General features: G+C 40.6%; 1 pseudogene; it reads right to left on the bottom strand.

Moving 5' to 3' along the window:
* Window positions 1–1,042: 1,042 nt before the first annotated feature.
* The window catches only part of LOC140121653 (pantetheinase-like), a 30,570-nt pseudogene continuing 21,345 nt past the window's right edge, over window positions 1,043–10,267 (bottom strand).

The following is a 10,267-nucleotide window of genomic DNA, read 5'->3' as shown; positions in this document are numbered from 1 at the left end:
TCCTTCCACCTCACTAGGATTACATAAAGGAATTTTAATAGAAACAATATACAAGTTAATCTTGTTGCCGCACCTCAAAGTTGTCTCTACCACACCTCAGTTACTTGGCACCATATGGCTAATTTTAACCTCATGTTTGCACATTTGAATAAATCAAATTAGTCTTGTTATCTGGTGTGATATATACCGTATATACTCGAGTATAATCCAGCACAAAGCACAAAATTACATTGCACTCACCTTTTCGACTTCCCCTGTAGGTCCTCTTCTGCTTCTGATGCTCCAGTGACTCCTCGGGTCCTCTTTGGGTTTTTCGGCTCCTCCTTGGGTCGTTCTGCTCTTCTTCTGGTCCCCTCGCAATGCCGGTAGCTCACAAACAATGACGTCGCTAAGTGCCTGACATTATTCTGTGTGCCGGCCGAATCCGAGGTGGAGTTGAATGACCCAAAGAGGAGCCGAAGGACCCGAGGATGCACCGAAGCATCAGAAGCAGAAGAGGACCTATGGGGGACATCAGAAAAGTGAGTACAGTGTTCATTTTTTTTTTTACTACAGAGGGGCAGGCTGGCTATATACTGCAGGGGGCTGGCAGGCTATATACTGCAGGGGGCTGGCAGGCTATATACTAGAGGGCCTGACAGGCTATATACTAGAGGGGCTGGCAGGCTATATACTAAAGGGGCTGGCAGGCTATATACTACATGGAGCTGGCAAGCTATATACTAGCCATATGACTGGATATATGCTACAGGTGTTGGCAGGCAGGCTATATACTGGGAGGATGTGACCAATGTGACCTCGAGTCCATACGTTTTAACAGTTTTTTGTGTTAAAATTAGGTACCTTGGCCTATACTTGGGTCGGCTTATACATCGAGTAGGCGCTCTACAAAAAGTTGCCTCTTAGCTCCAGTTTTATCAACTACAACTCCAGGTGCTCCAGGAGATTACATGATTAATGTTGCTTTGTATTCCAGATCATTTTGCTAGAAATAGCTTCAGTAAACATACAGTTGTTGTAGATATATTTAATAAATTTGGGAATGCATTCTCATAACATTAATATAATTACAGTTTTAGATTTTTAAGACATTGCTGAAATATTCAAATTTTTGGGATCTTTCATATAATTTCTGCCCAAAAGAGTGACACTGAGAAGTGCCTTTGATGATATCTTTGGTTGACTCACTAAGCGTCCATCTTTCAACACCTAAAACAAATAAATCATTAAAAAATGTTTTATTTAACAGATCACTGGCAATCTACAGTATCTACATGCAATTTTATTCAAAATACACTTGACCTCATTTATCAATACTGTCTGAGAACATAATGAAGCAACAAATCAGAGCTCAGCTTTCATTTTATAATCTACTGTGGCAAAATAAAAGCTGATCACTGATTGGTTGTCATGTGCAACAAGAACAGTTTTGCTCTCAGACACTTCTGACACTATGGATAAAAAAGTTCTTTGAAACCTTGACATTGTTTTCTCAACTGCTTTACATAAGATCAAAAATTAATTCAAATAGAATATGCAATATTAACCTTTACGTGCATATGAATGTAATAGCACGTCCCGCGGAAAGATACTTCTTGCAACAGGACGTTCTATTATGTCTAGCTTCTGGAACCGGCTCACGAACTGAGCTGGCACCAGAAGCAGCTGGTGTCAGAGTCTTCCCCCTGGGGGGGATCCGATCCTCTTGTGGGCAGCCGCGAGGTCTGCCAAGTGCTACAGGGCTGCCTGATCTTTCCGGCAGTCAGACCCCTCCCGGGTTAGTATGCCAGACAGTTTACGCTGCTCTACAATGAATTAGTATTGTGGAGCAGTGTATTGAACATGAACCAGCAATGAAAGCACAGCTGGTTCAAGTTCAGGTTTGTATAAAGTAAAAACAGTGAAAGAAAATAAGCATAAAACATTAAAATAAATTTAATAAAAATATAAACCCTAATATAACACATTCCCAAACAAACACTTAATAAAGTATAAAAAGTACAAATACAGGGACAAAACCCACATATTTGGTATCGACACGTCTGTAACAATCTGTATAATAAAACAGAATTGTTACTGGACCCTCACAGTAAACACCGCAAACACCCCCCCCCCAAATCCATCAGAAAATAAATAATTAATACCCTTAAAAATGATCTAAAAAGTGATTAAGAAAATGTAACACACTCTAAAATAAGACCACTAAAAAGAACAACTCTTCTTGCAAAAAATAAGCCCTTAACCAGATTCATCAGCCGAAAAATAAAAAAGTTATGCATCTGAAAAGATATTGATGCTAAAATGAACAAGATTTTCTGCAAATTAGTTTTTATTCAATAACATTGTCTAAAATACACAAAACCCCCACATGTTTGGTATTGCTGCATCCGTATTAATCTTTGTAATAAATTAATATCATTACTGGACCTGAATGGTGAACCCCGTGAAAAAAAAACGTTCCGAAAATAGCTAATTTTTAATTATCGTAGATACTCGAGTATAAGCCGACTGGAGTATAAGCCGAGGTCCCTAATTTGAACACAAAAAACTGGGAAAAAACTGGGAACTGGATCAGTGGTTGGTAATAATTAAAATACGTTTATTATAGAAAACTCTAAAACATCATAGGGGTGTTGCTATTTGCTCCTGTGTGAGGTTAAGTGATGTTTTAGAGTTTTCTATAATAAACTTTGTATTTTAATTATTACCAACCACTGATATATATTGTATGTTTTGGGTAATAGATTTGTATATTGTTTTGAACACCCTTAGTATATAGCCTGCCTGCCCCCCTGTAGTATATAGCCTGCCAACCCACCTGTAGTATATAGCCTGCCAGCCCCCTCAGTATATAGCCTGCCAGCCCCCTCTAGTATACAGCCTGCCAGCCCCTGTAGTGTATAGAATTCTAGCCCCTCTAGTATATAGCCGACCTGTAGTATATATCCAGCCAGTCCCCCTGTAGTAAAAAAAAATTAACACTGTACTCTGTTCTCACCTTTCTGATGCCCCCCGTAGGTCCTCTTCTTGCTTCAGATCCTCTTCGGGTCCCTTGGATCCTCTTTGGGTCTTTTGGTCTTCCTCGGCTAGTTCCGCTCCGCTTCAGGTCTTCGTGCTTGGCCGTAACACAGAATGACATAGGCTGCTTGCCAACATCGCAAGGGGACCTAAAGAGGAGCGGAAGGACCTGAAGAGGACCCGAAGGTTACAAGAGCACTGGAGCATCGGAAGCAAGAAGAGGACCTATGGAGTACCTTTGAAAAGTTAAGTACAGTGTTAATTTTTTATAGACTTGAGTATAAACCGAGCTAGGGTTTTTCAGCACAAAATTTGTGCGGAAACCTCGGCTTATACTCGAGTATATACGCTAATACCCTTTAAAAAATGCTCTAAAAAGTGTTTTAAAAATAAAAAAGTTATGCATTTGAAAAGACGGTGATGCTAAAATTAACAACATTTTATCTAAATTTGTGTTTATTCTGTAAAATTGGGGGAAAAAATAAAAAAAATATAAATAAGGTATTTTCCTTATCGCGGCGACCTATAGAATAAAAATAATATACTATTTTTATGGTATGCCAAAAAAACAAAATAAAAATCTTACCAAAAATTGATGATTTTCATTTTCTCCACCAACAAAGATAAAATGGTATCAATTAACTAAAAATGCCCTAAAATTGTGTAGCAGAAAAGTGCATCTCATGTGGCAAAAAAATGAGCCCCTATGGATCCACATAAAAAAAAAAGAAAAAAATTATAGCCTGTACAATTTGACAATGCAAATCTGCTCTGGGTGACGCTCCTTCCTTTCTATGCCTAGACGGGTGCCCATACAGCAGGTTACCGCCACATATGGGATATCGGTAAACTCAGGAGGAATTGGGTATCAATCTTTGTGAAGCCTTTTTGTCATTTAATTTATTGCGAATGTTTAATTTTCCTTTGTGCAGCGCTGCGTAAGCTGTAGGTGCTATATAAATAAAGAATTATTATTATTTATTAATGTATTGTCCAAAAATATAATTTGTAGACCACACCTCCATTTAGTTTTAACCCCTATAAAAAAAAACCTAAAGGGTTAACAAACTTGTTAAAAGTGCTTTTTCATACGTTGAGGGTTATAGTTTCCATAACGGGATAATTTACTAGTCTTGCTATAATTTAGGCCTCTCACAGTCAATTGAAACAGGTCCCTCTACCAATACAGGTATTGGTGATTTTCCAAAAGAAATTTTAAAAAGGCACCCAAATTCTAAGTCTCATAACATTCTAGTAAAGTACGTGGCATTTTATTAAACCATGCCAACGTAAAGCAGACATTTGGGGAATTTAAGTTATGAATTAATGTGGGTGGTATAACCATCTTTGAAAATAAGAATTTTTGCCAAATTTCCATTTTCTTCAAATTACTGTATATACTCGAGTATAAGCCGACCCGAGTATAAGCCGAGACCCCTAATTTTACCACCAAAACTGGGAAAACCTATTGACTCGAGTATAAGCCGAGGGTGGGAATTGCATTTGCATTGGTCACAGACCCCCCCAGTATATAGCCAGCCAGCCCCCAGTAGTATACAGCACTGCCCCCAGTAGTATACAGCACTGCCCCCAGTAGTATACAGCACTGCCCCGGCCTGCCCCCAGTAGTATACAACCGTGCCCCCAGTGGTATACAGCCTGCCCCAGCCTGCCCCCTGTAGTATACAGCCGTGCCCCAGCCTGCCCCCAGTAGTATACAGCCATGCCCAAAGTAGTATACAGCGCAGCCCATATTAAAAAAATAAACTTATATACTCACTCTCCGGTGGCCCCGATGCGCAGCGCGGCTCCTCTTCTGGCTTAGCGGCTCCTCTTCTGACTTCCCGGCTGCTCTTCTTGCTTCAGCGTACTGGGCGCCGCCATTGTTCTTTCCTGCTGAAGCAAGAAGAGCAGCCGGGAAGCCGGAAGAGGAGCCGCAATGACATCGGGGGAGCAGCGCTGCGCATCGGTGCCACCGGAGGGTGAGTATATAAGTTTTTATTATTTTTTTATTCCATTTTTAATTAATTGACTCGTGTATGACTCGTGTATAAGCCGAGGAGACGTTTTTCAGCACATTTTTTATGCTGAAAAACTCGGCTTATACACGAGTATATACGGTAGTTTCAAAATTTGTATGAGTTATGAAGTACAATAGGTCACGAGAAAACTGTATCAAAATCAAAATATATATCTTCTAGCAATCGAAAGCTATAACCACTCGTAGTAACACAGGGCAGATTTGAAAATTGGGGCCGTGTCCAAGAGGCCAAAATAGTCCTGAAGGGGTTAAAGGAACTAACTCTATGTAATACCCAGATTTACAAACTGAATAAGATGCTTTATCAGACCCAGTCCCCTCTATTTGGAAAAGTGTGAGCTTGAAAAAACATACAATACTATCTTCTTCAATGTCTACAGACAGATACAATGGCTTGCAAAACAATTTTGAAGTTAAATCCCGCAGTTTGCCCGAATCCGTCAGATAGTCCGATAGCCTGTCCCCGATTTGTGTAGCATGAAAGCCAGCGCAATTACGCCAAAATCCAATTGTGTGTGCCAAAAATCCAATTTAAATCCTTGCCCCAGCGGCGCAAAGTGGAAATCGTCAGGATGTCCGACGAAAGTTCGATCTGCGGGGCCCTTAGTAATGAGCCCCAATGTTACCATTAAAGGGTTATTCCCTTGAAGACAAGATTCTTAAATATAATCAGGATAACAAAAAAACGCATTTTCTAATTCACTGTTATAAACAAGAATAGAGCATATTACAGATATAATTCCAACCTGTCTCTATCAGTCCTGGTGTTTAAAATTTTGGTTGGCCCTGGATCCGACCATAAATCTTCTGACAATGGTCTGATTCTTCTCATGAATAGTTTATCTTGTCTGAACACTGCAGTGCTCTCTGCCTCCTGCCCCTCCCCATGCATTACAAGACCAGCTCAGACACAGGCACTTCCTGCCCGAAAGCAGCAGTGTGCAGAGACTTATGCAACACCCTCGCCGATGCAAGGCAGAGTGGTTGTTGTGAATACGTCCCACCATGTAGCTTGCAGCCTGTGTAGGGTCTGATCAGCCCCACAGCATGTCACTACATAACACAGAGGAGCACTGCACAAGTAGATCCTGCCTGGTAAGGCAGGAGTTAATTGTTTTCTGTGATATAATTCCAGCAACCAATCACATGTGTTTATACTTTGTTTCTGTGAGCTGAGATGTAATTGGAGGAGTAGCCACCACCTGACCAGTGGGAGTAACAAAACCCCTGGTCAGGAAACTTCTAAAAGAAGAGTCCTCTCTCAGAAGAGAGTCCAGTGTGAGGAGAGAGTTCACTCTCCTACCTCCTACCTTCAAGGGTGATATCTGAAGCAACCCAGGACAAGTTGAAGCATCCTACTAGGACACAGCTAGCTTCCAGCCTGCCCTTGCATCCAGGCTGATGACCTACATCCTGTGGCTCCCTCCAACTGCATCTCCAGCATTCCACCATTCTGTTAAGGCACGTTGCTACGGTTCCTGTCGGTTCCAATAAAGAACTGTAAGTTGTTTTCGTTCAACGTCTGCCTCCGTCTGGTCCCTGCTACTATGGCTGTCACCATCACAGGCACCCTATCCACTACACTGGGACTCATACTTCAGACCCCAAAGGGTTGCCCCAGGGAGAACCACTATAGCAGCCTCTCCCTCATCATTTCTTGCCAACACCACCCTGCTGGAGACCTGCCAGGCTGTAGGACAGCCCTCCGGTTCCCCATACCAAGCACCGTGACACTAGCGTGCCTAGGCCGCAACCGCCAGCCACTCAGGTACTGCGGGCCCCGGCTGACTCCAGGCCCCAAGAAAAGGCTAGGCCCGGTGGGGGATGTTGCACTTACTTTACTAGCTACAGGCAAGATAAGGTCTTTATCTGAGGGAGGCATATAGCAGTGATGACTATGTGTGTATTATAGGCCAGTTAACAGAGCTGAGAGGTTTTATATCCATCTCAAGGATTTAATCACCTCTCATCTCTGATCTGTCTCATCCCTCTTTCTATGTGTCAGATACTAGTAGAATGTTCAGAAGCTAAATAAAAGTGTAGATAAATCCTGTACCATGGTAATCTAAGCACATTGTCAGCACACAGTATCTCATAGCACAGAGGAATCTGCTTAGAGAGTCCCCGCCCACACTCTGGAATTTTACACTGACCATCACTGAATGATAGGAGCTAAAACAGCAATAAAACTGAATAAAATTGTAAAGTAAGGGGTTAAAATGATCTTTATTTTGTACACATCAAAAGGGGATAGAAATATGAAAACTTTCTTTCATGGAAAACCCTTTTAACTAAAAAGTAATTTTTTCATCTCACCTGTGCGTTCTAACCAGAGATGTTTGCAGAATATTTGCAGGCATGAGGGAGATTTATCAGGGTTTGTACTGGTTTACGTCCAGGAATTGCAGGTGGGCAGTGCCCAGCCGTAGAGTAGGACACCCCACGCCAGTGAATCAGCTACAGTATAAGCTCCACCAGTAGGAGGGCCTGGTGTAGAATTTTTCTTCTTCACTGTTGTGCACCACATATACTAAGAGGCTTGAGGGGTGCTTAATAGATCCCTCCACATTGAGAAAAGGACCAGTTAGTTATTGCTAATAACATATTCATTGGACTGGTCATTATTAGTTGATCAGTGAGTGTCGCAGCACCCTACATTTCCCCGGCAATTGATGGGACACCTGCTTAGATAAAAAAATTTTCTTTGGTGCAACACACCAGAAGGGGAATTAATTCCACCATGTGTTAAAGAAGATATGACAGAAGTCCAAATTTCACCATCTATGGGTGTTTCTTTATCCACCAAACTAGTTGCAAAATTAGACCATTATCTAGGGAAATTCTGGATTGGGAATTGAATGGGAGTACAATAATTAAATAATTTTTTTTTTTAGAAAGGGAGCATGATCTCGGGAAAAGGGGACGTGGTCAAATAGAAAATAGTCTGTACAATGAAAAAATATGGAGGGTGTGCCAAGTTTAGACTAGCTGTTGAGTTTTACTTTTAGACCTGCTTTCAATCTTAAAGGGACACTCCTATTTGTAAATTCATATGCCTGCATAGTTACTTGTAGTGATGTGTCGTTCATGAACAAGCCAGATCTAAGAGCCGGCTCTTTATTCTTGAACTACAGGAGCCGGCTCCAGTCAGTGAACTGATGGCTCACTTAACCCCGCCCCTAACCGTTTTACCATGCCCCTTTTGGCTCCCTATTATATATTTAGGAAGTGTTCTTAGTGAGCGGAGCCTAATCACTAAGAAGAGCCATAATTCCCATCACTAGTAACTTTTACTTGCATTGCCCTGCCTCCATGTTCCTGATTGACAGCCTATGATATTCTGTTGTATGGAGAGTTGTGTTACATCATTGGGCACTTAAATCATGTTACCAGGATGACCTCATCTAAGTCCCTGTTACATCTATGTATCTGATCGCATGAGATCACAGCAGCCTCCATGGAGGATGGGGAGGAGTAGAATTCCATGAAGGAGGGGAGGAGTAGATGTCATTGGAGGCTGCTGTCATTTCATTTGATCAGATATTTGCATGGTGTACAGTTTAATAATGTTAGGAGGCTAAAGGACCTGTGATGATGTCACCCTGTTCACTTAACATGACATGGGGGGAGTAGATGGGGGAAAGATGCGCAGGACAAGCCTTATCTGATGCCAGGGAATATGACATAAAGTTGATTTAAAGAAGAAAAGTCATCCTTCATTAACTTTGTTTAAAATTCATGTCAAGGGTCTCAGTAAGTTACTAGGTCTCTATAGGAATAGGAAAAAACCTGACACTAGCTGTATATGTGAAACTGTGGTGAAATGTTCTCTTTAAATGATAGATCTTACAGTGACATCTAGTGGACGTTGTTTTTCCTTCTCTCTTGTCTTTCTGACTTGCTTAGATACATCCTGTTCCTGATTTATACTTTGCTCCAAGACATTTGTTATGAACTGGGATTGAGAATCATATTCTCTTTATGAACTGATATTGGAATTATTTTTTTTATTAATTTATACTCCCTTTCTGTTATTCACAACAGGGGATTGTTCCCTTTTGTTAATAGGTGATTTGTATTTTGGTCAGGGGTGTCTCCTTATATAGAATACATGGCACGTGCACTAATCTTTGGTGATATATACAGTGAAGGACTACTGCCATAAAGATTACATAAAATGAAGAAAGTAAATTGCAGCACCCGATGTGCATATAGAGAGTGTTTTTTAACCTTGTTCATGTATCACAATGTTATCATACATACCATATTATTTTAACTTTATTAGTTTATGCCTTCATTGCATATATTAGAGCAATAGATATACCGACAAGAATATATAGGGTAATTTGAGAAACTTATAAATGAGGAAAAATAGTGGATCTTGAAGTTTTTCAATTTATGGATATTTCCCTATACTTACTAGATCTATTATTATTTAAAGAACATTAAAAGTATTACCTGAAACATTTCTCCATCCAACTGAACTCCACTGTGCAATACTTCTGGATAGACAATGGTGGACTGAAACGTTCCAGCTAGAGAAAACCATTTAAATTTGGTGTATGCACTGTCTGTAGCTATCTCACAATTGTCTATGTTCATACATTTCACCAGTGTACACACCTGTCAGAATAAAGGGGATTGGCATAAACATGTTTAAAGCAAGCTAATAAGGCAGTAATGGCAAACCTTTTAGAGACTGAGTGCCCAAACTACAACCAAGACCCACTTATTTATTGCAAAGTGCCAACACAGAACTTTAATTTGTGATTTATACTCGCTTCTCTGTCACAGATTTCATTGATACCGGCACCCTGAGGACACCAATAAAGCAGAAAATAGAAGAAATTTGGATGATCATTGTAGCTTCCCTTAGGGTCCCGTAAACAGGAAGAATTGTCAGGGCCGGAGCAGGAGCCACAACGAACTGTTCTATTTGCGTTACTGTTGACACATGGATGTTTACCATGTGTTGAGATTGAACCAGGAAGAAGAGTCTGAGTAAAAAAAAATTTTAAAAAAAACATTCCAAGAGCCCTGCAAATTGTATTTTATTAAATGTATGTTATTTTATACGTGTATTTTAAAGATTGCTTAACCCATCTTTTGCGGTGCGAGTATTTGTTTTTGATCTATATTTTTGGTTGGTGATACTCCAACATACTTGAGCACCGAGGCCGGATTATAGGGGGGGTCTGCCATAGACGA

The sequence above is a fragment of the Engystomops pustulosus genome, chromosome 3 (assembly GCF_040894005.1).
Source record: "Engystomops pustulosus chromosome 3, aEngPut4.maternal, whole genome shotgun sequence".
Taxonomy (NCBI): Eukaryota; Metazoa; Chordata; class Amphibia; order Anura; family Leptodactylidae; genus Engystomops; species Engystomops pustulosus.
This window is presented reverse-complemented; position numbering and strand designations above follow the sequence as displayed.